This window comes from Perognathus longimembris, chromosome 3 (assembly GCF_023159225.1).
Source record: "Perognathus longimembris pacificus isolate PPM17 chromosome 3, ASM2315922v1, whole genome shotgun sequence".
In the NCBI taxonomy this organism is placed as follows: domain Eukaryota; kingdom Metazoa; phylum Chordata; class Mammalia; order Rodentia; family Heteromyidae; genus Perognathus; species Perognathus longimembris.
Window position 1 is genome coordinate 41,861,103 of NC_063163.1, and position 25,256 is coordinate 41,886,358.

Genomic DNA, 25,256 nt, shown 5'->3' on the forward strand with positions numbered 1-25,256 from the left:
GCTGAATTCTCTAGCAAACCTCTAGAGGTCTTAATTTTATGGCTATGAAAATAAAGCAAATGATAAAAATCCTTTCATCTGAAATAATAAGTTAGCGAAGACTATCAATGTTTCAAAGAAGAAAGACATCTTCCAAAGATTGTCCCTATAGTTATTTAGATGTAACTCCAGTCAAATGCTTGATTCTCTATTTACCTTACTTGTAGAATGACTTGAAATTGGGCAGGTTAAAAATATTAATGTAAGAGCCTTAAGGGATATTGGCACTTGGGTACCTTTTCCAAATAGAATCTGGAAGAGAACACACAGATCCGCTCTCTTATTGTTACTGTGTAATAAGTACACCTTTAATTACTGGCCATCTGGTTAAATGACTGGCAGTGTACCAGGTATTGTAGCAATACTTGGCCTAGGTTCACCTTGAACTTTCTCATTTCCATCTGTAAACCAACTGGATAAACGGATATGTGAAAGCTTTGGAAAGGGGATGCTGGTAATACAAAGACACAACATGGCTTGTCAGACTGGGGGCAGTTAGTGGGATGAGATGGGGCCATGAGTTTGTCTTTCTATTGTTTCCATAATGCCCTTACACTTTTGGAAACAGTAGTTAGAAAACTAGAATGCAAACAAAAAGGAGTTGTCATTTCAAGTGAAATATGGTTTGAAGGGAATATTTAGAAAGTAAACAAATTTGCTTGAGCTATAATGGAGGCTTTTGATATATGAGTCGGATCTGAAATGGAACCAAAGAATCAATTAAGACCTAGACCCTTCAGAGTTTGGCAAACTCTGAACCTTTTACTTCCATAAAGTAAAAGGGAAAGCACTTATTAAATAAAATCAAGCCTGAACTTAGCATACAGCTTTATTCACTTGGAGGTTTGGATGCTGTGCAGGTGATGGTATAGATTCCCTAACTCTGTTGTGGGCATATTAAGAGATTTCTCTATAGCTCACTCTTGCTACAAAGACCACTTGTTCAACTGTTTATTGATGATCGTGTGTTTGAAAGAGATAACAGGAGAATATTGGTGGAAATGGGTCAGACAGGAACTGAACAATGAAGGTCATGTTCTTCAGTGAGCTAAGCATTGTGCCTTCTCAGAGACAGTTTGGAAATTCTGTCCAAGACATGGACTCCATGTAGTCATATTATATGTCAAAGGATATTAGGGTACTCAAAACCCCAGTGCCCATTCACTCCTAGATTAGGCAAGAGAGAAAAACTGTAAATTCAAATTCCACCCCTCTCATAAATAGTCATTTTCAAATTACAACATATACAGGACTATTAAATTCTCTCTGAACATTCTGGAGACAAGGGCTCTAATGTGGCCATAAATGTAAATATTTGGTTCAATGTGCTGTTATACTTTGGTGAGCAAGGTTTCTATGGTAATAGAGAGTTACTAAGCACAGCCTGGGAAAGGCATTTGGGTGATGGGTCCCATCCCTAGGAAAGCGAGTCCTGCTCCCACCTGACTAATTGCCTCTCGCTTCTCCAATGTCCAGCCCTCCCCTCTTTTTGTGATGAAAAGTACCACCCTGCTCAGTCTCTTACCCAGGATTCTGATACTTTTTTTCTCTCTTAAAGGAATCGATCTTTCTTTATTAATTTTTATTACCATCTAGGTTTTCATGATGTTGTTTTTGGTCTGCTGTTCTTTGCAAAATAAGGCTGGTTTTCTAAACGGAACAATTATTTATTGTTTGCACTTGGAAATACTTTCAGCTGGGCATAGTGGTGCATACCTATCTGCCCAGCCCTTGGAAGGCGAAGACAGAAGGATCACCACTTAGGGACTAGCCTGGGCTGCATAGCAAGTTTCCGGCCATCCTAAGCTATATCAAACAAGTTTTTAGCTGGAAACATTGTCTTATTGTCTTAAAAGACAAGAAAAAAACAAACAAAATCAGCATCCCCAGAAATAAGCAAATGTCTTTCAATATTTAAAGGTTCTGGCTCAGACAGCCTGTGTTCAAATGCCAGCCCTTCGGACCTCAGTTCTATTTCCTCATCTGTATAATGTTTATGTTCCTATTTCTCCCCCATAGGATTGTCAGAAATAAATACAGAGTTTAAAATAAGCTCTAACTAATTTTAGAAACACGAAGAATCATTTGGTCATTTTTTCCCTTCTATTTGGAAAGAGACACACCAGTGTTTAGTAGAGTGATATGAGATCTATAGTTCTAGTGAAGCTGCCATTGACTGTATTTCAGGGGAATTCCTAAACCATGCATCTATGCATTTACTATGCTCAGCTTCCAGTACCCAGGGTCTCTTCTCTAGGCTATTACTACTTATTGCACATGGTTCTCATCCCCACCTCTTCCTCAAGAGAAAATAAGAGCTTCCATCACAAAAACGAATTCAGCCATTATCTCTCAGATTGCCTTTGAAAGTCTCAACATTGATTCCAAATAATTCCTTCTCAATTTCAATTGTATTAGATTGTACTCAACATGCTTCAGTAATACCCATACTCTGGTTGAGAAAAAAGTCAGCCTTTTCCAGGTCGTTATGACTTACCTGCCTTTGAGAATTGTTTGTTCAGTTCATGTAGGCATTTGTAAATTAGGTTGTAGGTGGTTTCTTGAGTTTAAGGATTTTTTTTTTACATCTGCGTTTATTTTTGTTACTAATCCTCTATTGGAAGCACAACTGGCAATGATTTTCTTAGGCAGTATCTTTAGTCATAGTGTTTGTTTCTCATGATTTTCTATAAAATAAATTTTCAGGGGCTGGGAATGTGGCTTAGTGGTAGAGTGTTTGTCTAGCATGCATGAAGCCCTGGGTTCGATTCCTCAGCACCACGTATATAGCAAAGGCCAGAAGTAGCACTAGGGCTCAAGTGGCCAAGTGCTAGCCTTGAGCAAAAAGAAGCCAGGAACAGTGCTCAGGCCCTGAGTCCAAGCCCCAGGACTGGGGGAAAAAAAAAGAAATTTCCAGTTTGATAGAATCCAGTTAGTCAATCTTGGCTCTTATTTGCTGAACTATTACAGTTCTATTCAGGAAGCTATTGCCTACACTCACATATTCTAATGTTTTCCCTCTTCTTTCCAGTATCAGCTTCAAAGTTTTAGGTTTTATAGTAAGATCTCTGATCCATCATGAATTGATATGACAATACAGGGGAAAGAGAAAGACATCTAGTATCAATCTTCTCTATGTGGAAATGCAGTTTTACGGAACCATTAGTTGAAGAGACTGTCTATTCTCCAATTTATGTTTTCATCTTAGTAAAAAAAAAATTTTAATATAAATCACCTGGCAGTAATTGTATGAGCTTCTTTCTGGGTGTTCTATTCTGTTCTATTGCTCTATGTCTGTTTTTGTGAAACCATGCTGTTTTGTTATTATAGCTCTATAGTATAGCTTGAAGTTAGATACTATGATTCCTACAGCATATCCCTTTTCCCTAAGGATTGATTCAGGTATTTGAGGTCTTTTCCACTACCATATAAATTTTAGGACTGAATTTTCTACCTCTGTAAAGAATAACATCATAATTTTGATGGAATTTCATTGAGTAGATAGATTGCTTTTCATAGTATAGCCATTTTCACAATATTGCTTCTCCTGATCCATAACCATTGTTGGATTTTTCCATCGTATGTCACCTTTTTCAAGTTCTAACCATACAAGATTTTGAGATTTTAATTTTTAGATAGAACACAATAGAAATAAGAGAATCTAGCCACAGAGTCAGACTTTCTGCCTTTGAGTCCCAACAGTCAGTTTTCATTGTGTGCTGGTGGGAAGGCAACTTCATTATCCTGCACCTCCACTATTACATATATAAGTAAAGATTATATCAATAGCATCAAATTCCAGAGCTATTATACAGATTAAAGTGAATCAATGTCACCGCTAAAACAGTACAAGCCAGGTAAGAAGTATGGGCATCTGTTCATAGTGGTAGGAGTAGTAAGAGGGAGAACAGAAGTGGTAGGAGGAAGAAGAGGAGGCAAAGGACGAGGAAGTGAAGGAGAAGAGATGGAGGAAAACTGGAGGCTCCATAGCTTTGCTCACCTGTACAACAAAGTCTGAGCTGTCTGGGCCAAGATGTGCTTCACTCTCATTCCTCTATGCCTTCCAACCAACCAGTTTGACTAATTTAGAATCATAATCAGTTAAATGCTTCTTTTTTTCTTTGCTCTTGTTATCCTTCAAAATTCTGTACTTTTCCTTCTCTACACCTTCAAAATTTAAACTAAAGAGTTTCTAGTCATCTAAGTAGCCTAAAATTCTGCCTCCTTCCTATTATTTTTCTTATATGGTATTACTTTTCACTTTGCTTATAGTATATACTTGAGGCTCAATTGGAAAGTCTCAGGCCAATGATGATATCTACCATTTTTGCTGTTTTGTTTTAATTTTTATTATAAAACTGATGTACAGAGAGGTTACAGTTTCATACGTTAGGCATTGGATACATTTCTTGTACTGTTTGTTACCTTGTCCCTCATACCCCCCTCCCCCCCCCGTCCCCCCCTGAGGTGTTCAGTTCACTTACACCAAACAGTTTTGCAAGTATTGCTTTTGTTGTTGTTTCTCGTATTTTACCCTTTGTCTCTCAATTTTGGTATTCCCTTTGAATTTCCTAATTCTAATACCAGTACACACTGTTTCCCATACACTCAGATAAGATTACAGAGATAGTGTAGATACAATCACAAGAAGGTGATACACGAACATCATCAATAGTAGAAACTACAGATACACATGGGATGTTGAAAGTAGTTACAACTCTGATATAACAATCATTTTCATAAAATAGAGTTCATTTCACTTAGCATCATCTTATGTGATCATAAGGGTATAGCTATTGGGCTCTTGTGATCCTCTGTTGTGACTTGCCTAAACCTGTGCTAATTATTCCCAATAAGGGAGACCATAGAGTCCATGTTTCTTTGGGTCTGGCTCACTTCACTTAGTATAATTTTTTCCAAGTAAAACAATAGTAACCAAAGAGAAAAGGACAAATCATTGTTGTTACCAAGCTGCGGCTCTTTGATTGGGATAAGAATCCACACAAAGCAATGTCCATAATATATCAGAGTTAACATTAAGCATAACAAATATGAAAATGATCAGATAAACTGCCCAGTGACTCCAAAGAAACAACAGAGATGATGGAAAGAAGGGAAGAAGATAAACACAAGAGACACTGACTCCTGAGAATGAACCTAGGTGAAACAAAGTCAATCCTTCAGAATTAGACTTTATAAAACTTTACAAACAAATACAGATTTCACTTCTATCAGCTGGGAGAATTTTTAAATACTTTTAACATCTTTAGTTGTACAAAGGGGCTTGCCATTCACTAAAGCAGCTTATAAATACACTGCATCTTGATCTGTGTCATTACTTCAACATCTTTGCCCCTCTTTTGACCTACTTTTTCCCTTGTATTTCTCAATTTAGTTTGATATACAATGAACTTGTGCCTATATTCTTCCTCCCCCCATTTTTTCTTCCCCTTTCCTCTTGACCCCACTCTTTCCTCTTGCAAGTATCAGTTTCCTGGTACTTATTTTGTTGGGCTTTGACTTTGAATTTTTTATTTTATATTAACAACCAGAAAAATGAAATCTAGCCAAACTTTAATTTGCATACTTTTCTCTAAAGAGGGCTGTCATTACAGAACTTAAGTATTCTAGTTTTCCATTTCTCTTTCACATCTGATTTGATCCTGATTCACTATTTAACATTAAACATTTTTCATTCCTCACTCAAATTACTTGTGTTTCTTGGCCACCCCTCAAAGGTCTTTGCAGTCATTTTAACTTTTTTAAATTACTGAAAAAATAGTATTTCCTATATAAAATAAAAGGACTTTTTCTTTAGCCTACTCAAGTCAATTATTTGATTTTAATTTTTTAATAAGTGAGATTAAGCAAGTAATGGGGAAACTGCTCTAGATATTGTGTTTAAAAGCATTGTGCTAGAGTTCTTTAAATAAAACTGAGAGGTCAGAATAATTCCCAAAGGTCATAGTGGCCTATTTAAGTCAGTCAGAGGATTTTCACACTTTAGAGGAAGAAATTCAGGATTGAGAAAAATGAGGATTGAAGGATATGTCCAGATGATAGCTCATGAAGGAAAAGCAAATCTGTAAAGGTGAGGAGACAACTGAACACAGCATCCTTGCTCTTTCATTGCTGGGGACAATGATCTGATCTGACTAGTTAGTATGATGAGCAAGAGAGAAAGCTGATGATCTTCCTGCACCTCTGTGCTCTGCCAGTGAAGAAGTCTTCCCATGTGAGTGTACTCCTTTGCTTATCCTTTAAAAAAAAGATCAATTTTACTCAGTATAACTGAACTAGATGTCTTGCTGGGCATGATGATGCACACTGTGATCCCAGCACTTTGGAAAGCAGAGGATCGTGAGTTGGAAAGCAGCCTGGGCTATAGAGTGAAACCTTGTCTGTGAGAGACAAAGAGACAGAGACACCTAGTTATTAAACTTTTAAGTATCAAACTCTGGTAATCCTAGTGTAAAAGTTATCTCCATCATTTATGGCGCAATACTTTTTACTGTATGATCATTGAGCACTCCCAGCAAACAAGTATATTTTTCAGGCCACTTTTGAGAAATGAGAATAAGATTGCTTTCTATTAGATTGTCAGGGGTCAAGGCCCTACCAACTATAAACTGCCACTTCAGTGAGCTTATTTTCAACTCCACTGCATCCACGTTCACTTATGGGCTGTTAACTGAAAGTAGTATTTCTGTCTAGTTCTCTCTCTTGCATGCTCTCTCTGTCTCTGTTTCTGTCTCTGTCTCTCTCTCTCTCTCACACACACACACAAACACACACACACTTATGTTCATACATATCACTTGGTCCTGTCTCCCAGGTCCAAATTAATAATTCCAACTGATACAAAGATATTTATTAATTGAACTAATAGCACATTCCTTCTATGCACCTTACAATATATTAGATGTCACAAAAATCTTCTGATATCATATTATCTAGTTGAATGGGAAAACAAATATAGGTTTAAATGCGCGTGTGTGTGTGTGTGTGTGTGTGTGTGTGTATGTGTGTGTGCTGGTCCTGGGGCTTAAACACAGGACCTGGAGACTGTCCCTGAGTATTTCTGTTCAAGGCTAGCACTCTTCCATTTGAGCCATAGGTCCATTTCTGACTTTTTTTGGTGATTAATTGGAGGTAAGTGTCGTGTGGGCTTTCTTTCCTGGGCTGCCTTTGAACTATGATCCTCAGATCTCAGCCTCCTAAGTGGTTAGGATTACAGGCATGAGCCACCAGCACCCAGCATGAATGTTACTTTTAGTGAACTATCTTTTATGTTATCTAGTTTGACTCTCAAGCAAAGACATTGATGAGAAGTAGAGATTGATGGGAAAGTTATGGCATCCCATTTGAGGGATGAGGGACTGCTACAGGGAATTAAAACTAGGCTGTGATCACAAAGTGCTCAGGAGACATCTAGCATGTGATCCACCGAAGAAGACACAATGTATAAGACTCCGTCTTGTGTGTCCTCTGAAGGTCTGGGGAGCAGGAAATGGTCATATTTATTATAAAGAGACTCTGAGTCACTGGACTTGGAACCATATCATTCTCTTAGGAGAAGAGTACAGAGTAGAAAATTTGAAAGTGAATGGGGCACGAGTCCAAAAAGAAGAATGGCTGAGTGGGAACAGGGCCATTGCAAGACTGAACAATGCTGAGTGGACACGGGAAAGGAACCAGCTGGAAAATCAAAGGGAGAATGAATAGCTGCTGCCAAATTGGTATGTTACTGAAGTGGGGTGAACCAGTAGCTGAAAGGTGAAACTTGCTTCCAGGAAAAGACTTCACATTTCCATTCTACAGATAAGACCCAAGGGAGGCCGAGTATTACCTAAGTACATGCATGTCTACCTAGTCCTTAGACACACTGGGTTGAAGACAGGTGCTACCATTCTCCCTGAATTGAGCCAAATGAAAACCCATAAAAACCTACCAATGTGAGCAGATACTGAGAAGTAGTATGGTGCTGGCATAGGAATGAGCCTAGATCAACAGAACCAAATTGAGAATGTAGAAATAAACCTTTATGTTTGTGGTCAGCTCTTATTTTGTGGGGAGGAGGACAAATGTGCCAAATTTATCTGTTGGGGAAATGGGCGATCTCTTCAACAAATGGCTTTAAGATTTAAAATTCACATACATAAAGATTCGTTTATAACCTTACTCCACACTATGTGCAAAAATTACCCTAAGAGAGAACATTGACCAAAATACAGTCATGCACAAACATTTTTGAGGAGAAAAGTTAATGTCCTTGAGTTAGGCAAGAGAGGCTTTAAAAGTGAGATCCCAAATGAGGACCTTAAAAGGCCGTGTGCTTAGAGCTCACCCCTCTAATGCTAGCTACTCAGGACTCTCAGATTTGAGGATTGAGGTTCAAAGTTAGCCTAGGCAAAAAAAAAAATTCTGCGAGACTCATCTCCAATTAACCAGCAAAAAGCCAAAAGTGGAGCTGTGACTCCATTGGTAGAGCACCAGCTGTGAGCAAAAAGGCCAAGTGAAAGCAGTAAATCCTGAATTCAAGCCCCAGTACACAAGGGACACAGTACAATAAAGAAAGTGGAAATAAAAAGATAAACTGGACTTCATTTCGTGATTTGGGGTGACAGTGGGAACCATTTTTGTCAGACCCAACAGACGCACTGTGGACTGAGACCTTTGCTTGACAGCCAGCTTCCTGGTCCTCTGTACTCATCTGTGCCCAGAAGCAATCATCATAATGTGACTGTCATCTGTGGGTGCAGGGACAAATCATTGCAAAACGGTGGCTTAAAATAACATCCATTTATTACCCTACAGTGCTGGAAGTCAGCACTCAAAAATCAGTTGCAGTGGACTAACATCAAAGAATCAGCATATCCGGTTCCTTCTCTAGAGGTTCCAGGCCTTATCCTGCTTCTAGAAACCATTCCTAGGCTTGGCCCATGATGTTTCTCTCCCCCATTTTCCAAACGAGCAGCACAGCACTTTCAAATTCTCCTGGTATCAGCCTGCATGGTTACACTGCTTCCTAGACAGACCTGCTGCCTCCACCCTTACCTCTACTAGTGCAAAGACCCTTCTGACCACATAGGGAACCGAAGAATCCAGCACAAGCACCCCTTTGCAAGTTCCCCACTTTAACCATATCTAGAAAGCCCCTCTGTTGATGTAGAGATTGCAGGGTTCAGGAAATGAGCATTTGGGGGAGGCACTTCTTATTCCATTTTCTAGTTAATAGTATTAACAAACCCATCCCTTTTGAAACTCCCCAGTGTATGGATATAATGAACCTATGTGTGATGATAATTCCATATATGCAACGCAGTCCTTGTAATATTTCCCATTTCAAAAAGAATGTGGGCTGAATGTCAGAGTTGAAAGCTGATTCTGCACTTTTCACGTTGATACTAAAAGACTAAAAATACCACTTAATGCTAATTACAGATTTAGGGATCATGGTGTGAACAGACTATATCACATTCCCAGTTTTGAAAAAGGAGTGTATTTTCGGGTAATTGTAGGACACCAGCTGGTAGAATGTTTACAGTGACGCTATGTATTTTTTGTTGTTGTTGTTTTTCTTAAACATCTGGTCTCTTCTACTAAATTTTTATGTCAGAGAAATTTACATTTTTTTCTCTTCGAGTTCTCAAAATAATCACTCGTCATACTTCTGCATTTTCTTCTTTCCTGCTAACTTTTAAAACTATTTTAAATCTAGTGCTAGATTTTGAGACTCTTCTTCATGCAATAGTGTAATAAACAGTTGGTCCTATTAACCCCCTCACCCCTCTCAGGTTCATAATTTCATAGTGTCTCAGTGAAGGCACAGGATTTGTCTTAGAAAAAATGATCAAGGGTTTGAAAGTTTTGATATATATGTGTATTTTTTTTTGCCAGTCCTGGGGCTTGGGACTCAGGGCCTGAGCATTGTCCCTGGCTTCTTTGTGCTCAAGGCTAGCACTCTACCACTTGAGCCACAGCACCACTTCTCTGGCCTTTTCTGTTTATGTGGTGCTTCATGCATGCTAGGCAAGCACTCTACCACTAAGCCACATTCCCAGCCCGGGTTTTCATATTTTTAACACCTTTCTTCTGGTATTTTTCTCTATGTTTAGGGGGTAATTATTATTCCCCAAGGAAAAAATAATCTCTTCATGTTTATTTATATCCTGCTTTGTTCTGAGACAGCGTTAAGAAAACCATTTTTGTTCATTTGAAAACATGTTTCTAGCGCCATATCATTTGATATTAAAAAGAAAAAACCTCAGTGACATCTTTAAAGTTCTTCATGAGATCCTCTAACTCAAGAAGAAAAGAGAATGCTTCTGGAGCTCTTTAAAGGAGTATTTGCACTTAGGTCTATGACCCATTTCAGATGCTAGCTCAGAGCTTCCGTGCCAATGCAACTAATACTATAGAGTGCCGGTTTGGACACCAGCCTGGGACAATGTGGACTTCCCCCACTGCCCCTGAAATCTGATGCCTATCCACCTGGAAACTGATACATTCCACGCCAAGGGAGGGCACTGGGCTAGGGTAGGCAGCTACATCTATTGTGGTGAACCTATCCACATAGGGGTAACCCAGCATGCTTTGGGAGAACCCCAGCTCAAGGTAGAGTATTTCACAAGTATTAGCCTGGTTCATCTCATGTTGTCTTTGTATACTCAGTACCATAGGTAATGCCTCCTCACACATAAAGACTGAGACAAAAATAATAATTTCTGCACTTTTTCTATTCCTGACTTTTTTTTCCCTATCCCTACATCTGTCTGAGTTTGAATGCTCAGTATTTATTAACCATAACTTTGAACAAGTGACCTAACTTCCCTGTGCCTCAGCTTCCTCATCTGTAAAAGAAAGATATTGATGCTGACTTTATCAGAGGATTGTTCCCAGAAGACTGGGTGTGCAGATGGCTCAGAAAGATAGCTCATACACAGCAAACATGTACTAAATCTCAGTCCTTTTTATTATGGCTTTCACCTCATTCAGTTGTGGGACTTTTTTTTTTCTTCTTAGAAAGGAAGCTTCCTGAAGAAGAAAAGAACTCTACCTTATCTAACACACACTAGTCTCTCAATATTTATTTAGTTGTGAATTTTCTTTTTGATGTGCATTTTGAAACATGGCTTCTGTCCACATTAATTACATAATTTGGTACCTGCTACACTAAATAGAAGCACCATGCTGTGTACACAGACTCCGTGGAAAGAAAGGACTTTTACCTGGGATGTGTTTTCACTGGCTCCTGCTACCTCTGGTATATAACGAACTCTCACAAATCATCCCCAAATAATTTTTTATTCTTAGTTGCTATTTCATTAATTTATGCAGAACTACTTTCCCAAAATCTGTCCTAAGCAAGAGAAAATAAGATTTGGAGACAATTGCAAAGTAATTAAGGCTTTGTTGAAATAGCACAGTGCTAGAAGCAGAATGCTTGGAAAATCTGTAGATACTCAGACCACCACATCGAAATAGGCAATATCCAAAGAAGCAGAGCAAAGCAAATGGTCCTTCAGGTTATTGGCAGATGTTTTCTAAGATTAACATAATTTCTTTTCACTATTTTTCACATTGGAAGGAATTATATCTATGTAAAAAGTTAATCCAGAAGATTGTTTGGATATATGGGCTCTTTGGGGTTATCTTTTGTTTTTATACACTAGAAGTGGATCAAATAAGATGACAGCCCCACTTGGTAGTACTTTGAAAATGTTATTGCTGCCTTCGTGGCAAAATATTGTTGCTATTACTAAATCAACCCACAAACTCTAAGAGTAGATAAGATAAGTGTTAGGGTCCTGCTATTTAAATTAGGTATCAAGAGTGACAGCACAAGTCCTTCAGTCACCCACAAGTCTATGTGCATGGTAATTGCATTACTTATTTGCTGAAGTTTATTTATTTTGTTTGTTATATTTAAGTGGTTGTACAAAGGGGTTTCAATTTAACATATCAGTTTGTGAGTGCAATGCATCTTGATCCACATCACCCCTTTCATTTTCATTCCCCTCCACCCCATCTCTCCCAATCCCACCCAGACCTTCCATTTACCTAGTTCCACTCTCACATTTGTACCTTGAATATTATGACTGCATTTGCCTTCCTCTCCTTTCTCCATGTGTCTACTGTCTACCCCCTTGCTCAAGATCATCCAGCTGAGAAGCTTGTGCCTCAAAGATTTGAACCCTTATCTCATTAATTCTAAGATGCTATTCTTTACCTCCAACCACACAGGGATTCCTACTGTCTTGTATTTACTGTGTGTATCCTTATCACCTGAACTCCTTGTACACTCTCAGTACTGAACACTGTGCTTGTTAGGGACATGAAATAAGTTTTTGAATGCATGATAAGTCATAGTGATAACTGTTTCCCAGATTCAAAATTGCCAGCATCAAAGCATCAAGACATCAAGATGTGGTGTGGAGACTGAAAGACTCTGATCTTGCAGTAACTGAAAATCCTGACTGACAGAAAAGTCACATTTAACACATTCACTGTGACACCTACTTGCCACCTCCTTATTCTGTAAAAATACATATCCCACCCTCCTCCTCCTCCTCTTAAAATAAACCAGTGAGTGAAGCCATCTTTCTTATTTTTCATAAGGCATGGAGCACCAATAATAGGACTTAACAGCATCTCACATACCATGAGTCACCTTAGCATTTTTAAGGTGAGGCTCAGAGGAGGTGTAAGCTGTACAAGATCACAGGGACATAACCCAAGGCTATACATGTACACCTCTGTTGAGCTAAGCAGAGCCCCTTCCTGACTTCTGCTCTTTCATACACTCCTCTACTGGTAAACATGTGTTGAATGTTGGCTGCATGTCATACCCTCTGTAGATTCCTGTAGATTCCTGGAATGTCACCATCTCATCTTCTAAATGCCTCCCACCAAGGAATTGTTACTAATAAGATAACAGGAATTACCAAAACTAGGTGATAGTAAGCAAGTTTGCTAGAGAAACACTGTACCTACCTAGAGGAGGTGATGTCAAAGCTAGACTTGAAGAATATGGGGAGGTCATCAAGAAGTGACTACAGCAAGTACTCTATGGTGTCTCAGTACCTACTGATGGACACATTGGCTCAGAGGAAGTTATTATTATTACTACTACTATTACTACTACTACCACTACTGCTACTATCTTCTGGCTCTGACTTTGAGAGCTTTGTGTAAAGATTCCATGTCTGCAGGGACATAGATCTTTACATTGGTAAAGAATAGAATTTTGAAGAGATGACCAAGAGTAACATCTCTTAAGATGATTGGGACACCCAAGTTAATAGTAATAATAATAGTAACAAAACTTGATGCATTTAGTCAGGCCCATGTGTCCAGCAGGTGAGTAAATTTGCTGAGATGTTTTCTACAGGAAAATAGAACCATCCTATGGATATTTTCTACAGGAAGGATTTATGCACAGCTAAGATCGTTCTCATTAGTAAGTCCAGCTTCCCAGAATACCAAGCACTCAAAACTGACAATGAAACTCTTGCTATGAGATATACACATTATTTGCATGGGAGCTGGTTTGCCACACCTGGCATATTTTTCCATAGTGAATATGCTGGTTGTTTGCATGTTTTTTCATCCCCTTGGTATGTTCCTTTCCCCCAATGAGGCTGAAATGGTTTATAGTATTTTCTTTCCAGTGTACCTAGCTCTGACACATCTTACTGTGAGCAGTGCCTGCTGTCAACCTTCTTGTGTGGCTCCACTGTCTACTGGGCTTCTTCCCCTACCCCAATATCCCAACAGTCTCAGAGTTAGTAATGGCCTCCTGAGGTTGTTCATCTGTGGTGATTGAACATCTGCTGTTTGTCTGTCCTTTGACCTTTCTCACATCGTTGTAGCTAATTCTTCAATAAAGCCTTGGTCTCTATGAGGAAGCTAATGAGTACAGTGATTCAAAAGTGTTAGTTATACTTTGCATTTCATTTTAAAGATTTGGGTATATGTGGTTTGTAGAAGAAATATACCCAGCAGCTACTGAAGTATTCAAGCAAAACAATTCACTCTTACCAAAATATAGTCTTCTAGGAAAGGAGACAGACTAGACCCATAGTTCCAGGTGCTGTGAGAGATACAAGGAATTAACTTTTACAGCACCACTGTGGGCATTGCATATATCTTATGAACTACTATAGGATTTTAGAAAATTAACACATTATGTAGTATAATGCACATAGAGAATAACAAAAGACTTTCTTTCTTTCTTCCTTCCTTCCTTCCTTCCTTCCTTTCTTCCTTCCTTTCTTATTTTTTGGTGGTACTGGGATGTTAACTCAGGGCTTCCTTGTGAAACCATCTCACAACACAACAACTCTTCCTCTGAAAATGTACTTTGAAATGGAGTCATGTTTACCTAATATGGAAACCAAGCTATTAGTGTAGAACAAAAAAGAGCTCTAGGGACATGATTAATACTAATAGAATTATACATAAATACAAATGGTATTTTAATACTATGGTTCTGGGTAAAATTCACCTTAAGAATGATTGTCTTCTGGGCTGGGAATATGACCTAGTGGTGGAATACTTGCCTCATATACATGAAGCTCTAGGTTCGATTCCTCACCACCACGTATATAGAAAAAGCCAGAAGGGGTGCTGTGGCTCAAGTGCTAGCCTTGAGCAAAAAGAAGCCAGGGACAGTGCTAATGCCCTAAGTCCAAGCTCCAGGACTGGCAAAAAAAAAAAAAGAAAGGAAGAAAGAAAGAAAGGAAGGAAGGAAGGAAGGAAGAAAGAAAGAAAGAAAGAAAGAAAGAAAGAAAGAAAGAAAGAAAGAAAGAAAGAAAGAAAGAAAGAAAGATGGATGAAAGAAAGAGAGAAAGAAAGGAAAGAAAAAAATGATTGTCTTCAAAAAAGCAAATGGAAATTAGTTTCCATTCTTCATAAAACTGACAAGAAGAGTCAATTTCTCTGAGCCCGAGCCATAGGAATTACAAAGAAATGAAGGCCTGCCTGTATTTTAGATTCATCCCATCTTTGGAGAGACTGATTGACAGCCTTGGAGCAGTTTAAAAATCAAATCTTTTGAGATGGCACAGGCATGAATAAATCCACAAATCTTAATATCTTCCAAAATTACTTCCCTGAGCCACAGTTCATGATAAAAATAAAATGCAGATTATTTACACATGTAGGTCCAAACAAAGTGATTATCTATACCAAATCCCAAAGAGATTTCTCACTAAATAACAATATTTGGTGTTAGGAAACAGCATGCTTAAGAAATTCCAAGGAGTGCCATAAATGGGAAGCTTTTATGCCCATGACAATGAATGAAATAATAATGATGACATTCCTACTCTATAGATGAAAATAAAGGACCAAAATGAGTTAGCTAATATCATAACTAGCTATAACATTTACATCTTCTCTACATTACTATGATCCCAGAGGATTTGCTGCATCTTTCTATACTCATAAATTTCCTTGCAAAATTGTTAAAAATTTAATATGCCTATCAACAGAGACCTGATTTTTGAAAGTCAGCAGATTAAAACAAGTCCTTAAGTGTCTCCCTTTCTTGCTGAGTATGTAAATGCTGTGGGTTTGTAGACGTAATTTCACAAATGAAAAGATAAGTTAGAGGCAAGGATCAGTTTATTTTAACCAATTTGTAAGTGTAAAAGTCAGATGTTGTTAAATAATCATTTGAGCTGCTCGGAATTTCATTCTATGATTTGATTCTGCTGTTGACCCAGGCATGAAGAGTCATTCCTAAATGAAAATTACCAGTGGATTATATAGGATGAATGAGGCAGAGCAAACTGCTCATCAGCTTGAAAAAGTATACAGCCACACACAAACCCAAGGCACAGAGATGAGTGTTTGACATCCAGTCCCCTCCCTCTTTCATAAAGGATTAAATGTTAAATGGTGCATCCTGGGAAACTATCTGTCCAGTAACTTACACATGCTCTAGCTTTTTTTTTATTGCTTTGTAAGTTCTGTTATTCTTCACAATGTTATTGCATGTGAATTTTTTTCCCCATAGTTTGATTTTTAGATTACTCATTAATTGTAGGACAATTGATATTTATATATTTGTTCTATATTTTTTATTCTTGAACTTGTTTATCTGATCTCATAACTTCTTCTTGGGTTCAATAGGACTCTGTATACACAGGTTATGACATCAGCACATGCACAACTTCCCACAAGAATATCTTTTTAAACTTTTATTTGTCTGATTTTCCTAGCAAGAACATTGAACAATGCTGAGCAGACTACATGAGAAGTAGGTACTTCCATTGAAGGAAAAAAACACAAAAACCTTTCTTTTACCAACAAATGTCCTGACTCAACAATCAGGTATATGAAGTTTTCTTTTCAGTTTACTGAATGTCTTTATCATGGAGACTGGTTTTGTAAGAAACAAACAAAAAACCCTCTGGAAATGATCATGTGGCTTCTATTACATAGCCAGTAATTCTTTGTAAGATTTTTTTAAAAATCAGATTTAAAAACACTTCATTGAGGACTGTCATATTTAGTTATGCATATTTAGCATGAGCATACGTGTTTTGTATAAGCATCTTTCTGGAAATAATTTTCCACTTATGACTCCATCACTACCATCAACATATATATTTCCTTCCCCAGTTTCCTCTAACTTTAAACAAACACTTAAGACAAGTTTTATTTCCAAATCTCATATCTAGAAATCCATTCTTTTTTTTAATTTAGTCTTTAACACTTACCCGTTAGCATTCTGGCTGCTCCTTTTTACTTCCAAATTCTTCATCTAGAAATGCACTCTTGATTTCCAAAGCCTTTTACTAATCTCGGCTTTAACATTATCACTTTAGCTTTTATCTGCTTTGGAAAAACTCTGAAGCTTACAGGCATTCTGTAACCGGTACCGACCTTTGCCTCCAGGCTGCCTGTTTTAAAAGAGCCTTTTTTTTTCAGTCCCAGTTATTGCATGAAGACCTTTGAACTCCAATGACAATTTTTCCTTAATACAAGAATTAAAATTGCAAAATTAGAAATACTTATCCATTCACCTTTCCAATAAATTAGTGAGAAACATTAGCTCGTTTTGCCATTTCTTCCTACATACAGAGAGTTAATGAGAGTTTACTTCTATCCCCATTAGTTTAATATATATCTTTTAAAATACTTGCCTGATTATATGTAACTTAAGATAGTTAGGAGTCTTACTATTACATCACAGTATACATATAAAACTCAGTACCTGAATCATTAAACTGATACCTAAAACAATTGTAACAAAAGTATTTTTAACAGTGTTCACCAGAATTACAAACACAAGAAATCCAGTCTCAGCACCTTTGCTTTTTCAATACATCCAAATTGCAAAAATAGCACAGGAATCGAATCACATCAGATAAATAAACGTTTTAACCATTTAAAAAACTTTTCCAATTCTTAGTACCTCTCAAGGGGCAGTTTTAGAAATTCCAGTCAAATCATTCATTTTTACCACAAGGTTTCCAAAGTTCACCTGAAAACAAAGAGACAAAATGGCTGCCCCCATGGCTGTCCCACCACGTGGAGTGGCTACACAAGCAGTTTTTTTTAAAGTAACAAACCTTTATATCCAAATTTCTGATATTCAGCAGTGAAGGAAAATAAATTTCAAGTTCCCAATGCCCTTTGCTAAATCGGGTAACTTGATGACAGTGCAAACATCTTAATTCATTAAGATACCCACATTTTTTTTTACTGCAAATTAAAGAACCCTTAGAAAGCCTTTTTTTTAAACTCTAGTTCCTGTTTTTTAAAAACAATGCACTAATCTTTTAAAACATTTGGTAATGCCCGAACTTGATGGCTTCCTGAAGGTTAAGCTTAAACGCACCCATTTTTGCATCACCCAGTCACATTCATACACATACATACACATGCATGCATACACACATACATACATACTCATACACAAATATTTGTTTCAAAACTTAAAAGTGCGCAAAATAAATACCGCCTGTACATTTTTTTAGGGGCAGGTGGTATTTTTGCAAATCTTACTCTTGCAGAAACCAGAATTTAAAATAAAACCTTTAATAAATGATTTTAGCACTCGCCAGCCTCATTTTCCAGGGCTTGATAGTTTTAGCAACACATTTTAGCACACCAAATAATTTTCTGCTTAAGAAGGCTGGGTGGGGGCCCCCCAGAGTACTTTTGGCAGACATTCACACTCTGATTGTGAGCTGTCACCTGTACATCTTTCCAATGAGCTACACTTAAATTCAGGGGCTAAGGGAGTCTGTCCCATTTTGTCCGTCACAGTCAGGAGATACAGAAAACAGAGAAGAGCAGTCCAGACCAGTCCTGTACCAATACAGGCAATTTTTCCTTTTCTGCAGCACAATCTTTTCTAGTTTCGGATTGGATTTACTTTTACTTTCTTTCCTAATTCTCCACCAGACCTAGTCTCCTCAGTACTCAATCTCATCCTAGGCCCTTTTGCTTTCAATTTCACTTTCTCTTTTGCATCAAAGTCCAATTAACCACATCATTCAGAAAACTCAGAGCATTTGACATAAATCGAGACAAACATGCAAAAGTAAAAGCAGTTTGACAAATCTGGAGAAGCAATGCTGCTAAGAAAAGGAAGGGAAGAAAATTCCACTGGGGACATAAAGAGAAAGAGAAGGAGTCACTCCTGGAAGTCTTCGGTTTGCCAGGTTCTCAGTTCAGTCCCCATGCCTAGGAGGAATTTCTCCCACCAGTGTAGAGAAGGTTAGACACACACACAGACCACGTGCAAAACACATAAAGGAACTAAATATGCCATAAACAATCTACTAATTTATAAACTGACGGCACCAACAAACATGGGACAAGATAACAAAACAGGTTACGCAGGTTTGACACAAAAGAGACTGTAAGAATCACAAACAACACAGAGACAACAGCGCTGCGTGGTGGGGTCACTCCCGGCCACCTGCAGGTGGCTTGGGCTGGCCGCACATCCGCCCCTGTTGGCGGTGGCGGGTCAGGACTCGGGGCTGACGTGTCCATGTCCTGGGCTGCCAATGCAAGCAAGGTGGGGTACAGAGGAGCATAGGGTGGAGGAAAGATTTCAGCCTCCTCTGGGCCTCCCTGGAACACTGGGGGCTTTTCTTCTCCACGATCTTCCTGCGAAGAGACTGTGGAGGACTGGCGGCGTCCTTCCAGGGGCTAAAGTCAAGTCCAAGGGAGTGGAAGTCCCCCATGGTCCGTCTGTCAGTCAGGTTCAGCGCAATGTAAAAACAAACAAAAACAATCAAAGGCACAACAAACAAACAACACTTACAGACTTTTCAGAGAGCTGCGGCTTACAGGTTCAACTGTGTCTCTCCTGCCCCTGTGAGGGGGCAGACCACACAGTCTACAGGTTCGACTGTGTCTCTCCTGCCCCTGTGGGGGCAGACCACACAGCCTCAAGACTGTCTCTCTCCCCATTCCTCTGTAGGAGCAAGCCAGACAACCCCAAATACAGAGCAGACTGGACGGGCGCCTGTCAGAATGCCTTCCCGGTCAGTTCCTTCAGGTTGGTAGTGAGAAACTCCCTGAGCTTCCTCCGGAGGGTCCTCCAGGACTGCCGTACAAGTGTATCCACTTTGGCTAGCACTTCACTACCCAGATTCAAATTCAGGTGGCCAGCCAGAAAAGAAAACGAAAGTACAGGACACATGGACACAGACACACAAAATGAACAGCGCTGTTTCTTACCTTCAGGGTCTGGGGTCTTGGGGGTTTTTGGGGTATCCCGGACGAGCCCCCAACTGTTATGCCCAAGTTGTGAGAAGACCACCAAGAAGACCACCGAGAGCCAGACGTTCCACAATGCAAAAGCAAGACTTTATTCAGGCGGGCTGCAGCTCGGGCCTCGTCCTACACACCAATGCAGCGGAGGTTAGGAGGAAGGCCCCGAGCTGGAATTTTACATGGCTTATAAAGGCAAAAACCACAAAGTTACAGCAACCCAGTGTTCAAGCAAGATTAGGATACGGGTACAAATCTTATTGGCTCAGGGATAGGGGCAACATTCCAGGGCAGTTAGAGTTTAGCAGGGAGTTTCCTGACCAGTTGGGTCCTGATAAGCTGCTCTGCTAGCCGGGATAATTGGTGGTCTGGGTTTGCTCACAGAGCCTGCTTATCTCTGGCTAGCGTAGCCAGTTAATGGAATTTATGGGAGTCTAAGTTAGCTATAGTACAAAGTGGTGCCTGACTTCAAAATGGCTTTAGTCTGGCTCTTCATGAACCACTGATACTTGTCTATCAATTACCTTTTTTTTTTTTATTATAGGTCTATTCAGGTTTTATTATTCCTCTTTAGTCAGCTTCAGTTTATTTCATCTAAATTACATAATCAACTGGGAGACAAATATTATAATCATTCAAATATTATGATCATCAAATGTTATAATCATTCTGATCCAATTATACTTCCATTTATAATCCTTTTGGTTTCTCTAAGGTCAGTACTGATGTCTGCTCTCATTCCTGATTTTCAGCCATTTTAATCTCTTGTTGATTCCAGTCACTACAAGTGAAAGTTTTTTCAATTTCACTGATGTTCTCAAATAACCCAGTTTTAATTATACTGTCTTCTTGGTTCTATTATTTTATTCTCTAGTGTTATTCTCTAGGCTGTTGGCTCTAGTTGATTTATAGTATTATTTAAGTCTTCTATTTCCAGGATGCTCTTCTGCCTTGTTCTATGCATTTTTGAAAGTGGGTACTGAAGCCTGAATCTCTGTTATAATTTTATTTTCTGTATCTCCTTTTATCATTTTTTTGCCTCATGTGTTTAGAGACTGTAGTAAAGTGCATATATAATTATGAATTTTCCTCTCTGTCATTTGTAAAACCTCTTGGTCTCCAGTGAAGTGCTTATCTTACAACCTATTTTGTTTGAAATTAGCATAACCAATCTCACCCTTCTGGCTACTATATGCACACTATGCTATTTTCCTCCCTGCTATTCGTGTACTTGAATATAAAGTGTTTCTCTAATACATAGCATGTAACTGGGTTGGTGTAATCCATTGTGTCATTCTGTGCTTTTATAGGATTATTCTATACATATTACTTAATGTAATTGTTATTAATAAAATTTCTATTTCTTATGTTTTTTTGAGATTTTTCTGCTCTTGGCCACCTTTTGTCAAGTGCTATTTTTGTTTTATGGAAATGTTGTAATTTTCTTGATGTTACTTTCATTATGTTTTTTTAATCATCTTAGTAGTTGCCTGAGGAATATAATTAATATTTTCATTTACAGCTGTTTAGTTAGAATTAAAGTCACTTTGATCAGTGAAGCAAGCTAGTCAATACTTTGTAATTATATCTTTCATCTTTCCCCTCCTCCTGCTGTTTTCATATGTGATAGCTGTGCATATTACATGCCCCAAATACATATTACTCATTTGCACAATTATTCTTTAAAGCAGAGAGAAAAAAAATTGCAGTTTACTGATTCAGTTGCTATCCCTGTAGTCACTTTGAAGGCAGATCTGAGCTGTTTTTTACTTTTCATTTCACCCTTAAAAAGGTCCATTAGTACCTCTCTGTTCTTTCATTATTATTTCTTATAGAAGATACCTTTGCTAAAGAATATTTTCAGGCTTATCAAAATGAGCTCCAAGACATGGAAACAAGAACCTTTTAAATTGTACTGTTTTCAATTATCTTTTCTTTCTTTTTCTGCCCCCCCCCCCACAAACCCCCCACCCCTGTTTGTGGCTGTTTTTTATTTCTGCCTTTCTCTTATATGTTAAGGTTATCTGATTTGGGGAGGGGGAGGGGACAAAGGGTGAACTATTTCAGCAGTGATACCTGCTAGACACTATGTTGGAAATGAACTTTACAACTTGAGGGGGAAGGGGTGGGGAGGGGAAAGTGGGAGAAAATGATGAAGGGGATAATAGTGTTAAAAAAAGAAATGTACTCGTTACCTTATGTAACTGTAACCCCTCTGTACATCACCTTTATAATTTTTCAAAGAGTATTTTCATTTTCCTTTGCTTTAGAAAGGTAGTTTGCTGGTACAATTTCTGGTTGCAGTAATTTTCTTTCAACACTTTTGATATGTCATCACACTGCCCCTAACCTGCCGGGTTTCCGATGACAATTCTTTTTGGTCACACAAGGGTGTGGCTTTCTATTATTCTGATTTCAGGAAACTGTTCTGTACTTCTTGTCTTAGGACAAGCTAAATGATGTGGGTAGTTGTTGGTAATTGGGATTCTACTTGCAACCACTGGGTTTTATAGATGTGTGAATTAATATTTGTCAACAGATGTGTGACATTTTCTGGGGGAGAGAGAGGAATCATTTCTGCTGACATTCACTCTTTATTCTCCCTCTGTGACTCTCATTCTAGGTACACTGGTACACTTGGTGAGACTTCAAGATCTCCCAGTGTTCTCATTATTCTTCATTCTATTTTCCTTATTCTTATTCAAATTGAAAACTTTCAGCTCAACTTTCATCAAGTTAATTTTTTCTCCTACCTGCAAATTCTGCTGTTGAGATTCTCAAGCAAATTCTATATATGTTATTAAACTTTCAAGCTCAAGAAAAGGGACTTGCTGGTCCCTTTGTAATTACCTCTATCTCTATTGCTATTCTTTATTTCTCTAAGTTATCTTTCCATTATTGCTTTAGTTCTCCAGATATTATTTTCTATACTTCTTTGTATTTATTCAAAATAGTTAAAGACTTGGTATAGCACATTAATATCCAACTTCCTTAGGGACAGTTTCTGTTAATCACCTTTTTGTCTTCTTATTCTCTTTGCATGTCTCATATTTTTTATGAAAATTAGCTATCCAAAATAATATAATATTGCAGCTCTGAGATTCTCCCTAGCTCCAGGGATTTATTGCTATTATGATTTGTTATTTTTATTTGGCTGTGTTGTTCAATGATTGTAGGTCTAATGATATCAATTCAGTCATCTCTGTTGTCTGTGATGTTTCCTATTGCTATTGTACTGCAAGTTTGAGCACAGGGTCTCACACTTGCTAGGCAGGTGCTCTATCACTTGAGCCACATATCTAAGCCCTTTTTAGGTTACTTTTTTAGATATAGTCTTCCATTTTTGCTCATGTTGACCTAGCACCAAGATCCTCTTAACCTATGTCTCTGGATATAGCTGGGATTAGAAACATGACACACCACTATCATGTTGAGTAGGGATCTTTTTTTTTTCTTTGCCTAGGCTAGCCTTAAATAGATGTTCCCAAACTGTGTTACATGATATCTAGGATTACAGGAATATACCACCATACCCACTTGTCTGTGATTATTAAAGTCTTGGTTTTGTTTTGTGGTTGGTCATCTAATGGCATCTAGACAGTGATTTTATTACATTCTGAAAAATAAATTTAGTCTTTGCTGAAGTGGCCTCTGTGTTGGAGACAACGTTTAACACGGCCAAATCCTTCACAGTGATGCCTTAGCTTTCCCATTCTGCTTACGTAGTTGCCTCAAGGTTACAGAGAGGTGAGAGCAGAGCACATTCAAGTCTTTTCTCAATACGAACATCATTCAGAGCAAGTATATAGTTCTAAACATGTTCCCAGAAATCTCAAAGACTACTTCATTAGCCTATATTAATTGTCTAAAGGGGTTCCACTGTTTTATTTCCACATGTGTTCACAATGTACTGTGGTCAAATTCTTATCCCTATACTACTTTTTATAATACCTTCTTTGAAAGAACAATATATTAAGAGTCATACACAATATCATAGATATCATAAGTATTTCAAATTTCCCACAGAAATCTTATTTGGTTTTCCCTTTAAGTTTTTTGGTTTGCTTGATATGGGCCAACTGTTATCATCACTTTTTTATTTTTTAACTTTTTTTTCTATTTATTGTCAAAGTGATGTACAGAGAGGCAGAGAAAGCATGTTATCATCACTTTGTCTGTGGTCTTAAATAACAACCAATCACTACCTCAGCTATGATATTAAACAATTGCCACTGATGTTTTGTGGATAAATGCCACAAGGTTAAAAATGATGCTGGCACTAGGTGAGTTCAGATTTAGTCAAAGAAAACAAACCCTGTGATTGTTACTTTCAAGGAAACAGTTATGTCAAATTATGACAGATGTCTGGAAGAAAAGTTGTAGAAGAAATCTGACCCTGATGTTTTCTTCTGTTTAATGTTAGACTACTGATTGCCCATGTAATTAGGGGCTATTGTTTTCAAGGTTACTATGGGGATAAGTAAAAACATGTAGCCAACTTTCTTAAATCAACAGTCACCTTACTGCAAGCATTGGGTCATTTTCCAGAGATCTGCAGACATTTATTTTGACATTTCCCCCATGTATTCTTATTTTTATGATGGAGAGCACTAACTCTAAGTTTTCTTTAATCCATCACCGCTTCTGGGTAGCTGTCAACTCACTCGTTTGTAGTCTACCAGATGCCTGAAGGTTTCTCCAGGTCTTACTGTAAACATACAGGCTAGTGCATTCCAGTTACCCACAGCATCCAGAATCTACAATGAAGATAAGGAATGTCCTCTTATAGAAAACTTATCTCAGTCAGTATCTCTATGTTAGTCTCCCACTTGCCTCATAAATACAGTAGTTTGGCTTCCTACAATACATTTCCTAAGTTTTGGTTTTGTTTCTGGTTCACTAGAAATTCTCATTTCAGCAGATTTTTCCAAGTTATGCATGTGTGCCCATCTCCAGTGCTGCCCATGCAGTCAGGAAAAAAGTATGCAGTCTTGGTTTGGATATGCATTTTCCTGGACACTGGTGGCATTAAATACTTCTCCATATGAATGGTTTTTGTTTTTGTTTTTGTTTTTGGGTTTTGTTTTTGTTTTGGCCAGTCCTGGGCCTTGGACTCAGGGCCTGAGCACTGTCCCTGGCCTCTTCTTGCTCAAGGCCAGCACTCTGCCACTTGAGCCACAGCACCACTTCTGGCCATTTTCTGTATATGTGGTGCTGGGGAATCGAACCCAGGGCCTCATGTATATGAGGCAAGCACTCTTGCCACTAGGCCATATCTCCAGCACATTTTTTTTTCTTGGCCAGTCCTGGGGCTTGGACTCAGGGCCTGAGCACTGTCCCTGGCTTCTTTTTGCTCAAGGCTAGCACTCTGCCACTTGAGCCACAGAACCACTTCTGGCCGTTTTCTATATATGTGGTGCTGGGGAATTGAACCCAGGGCCTCATGTATACAAGATAAGCACTGCTGCCAC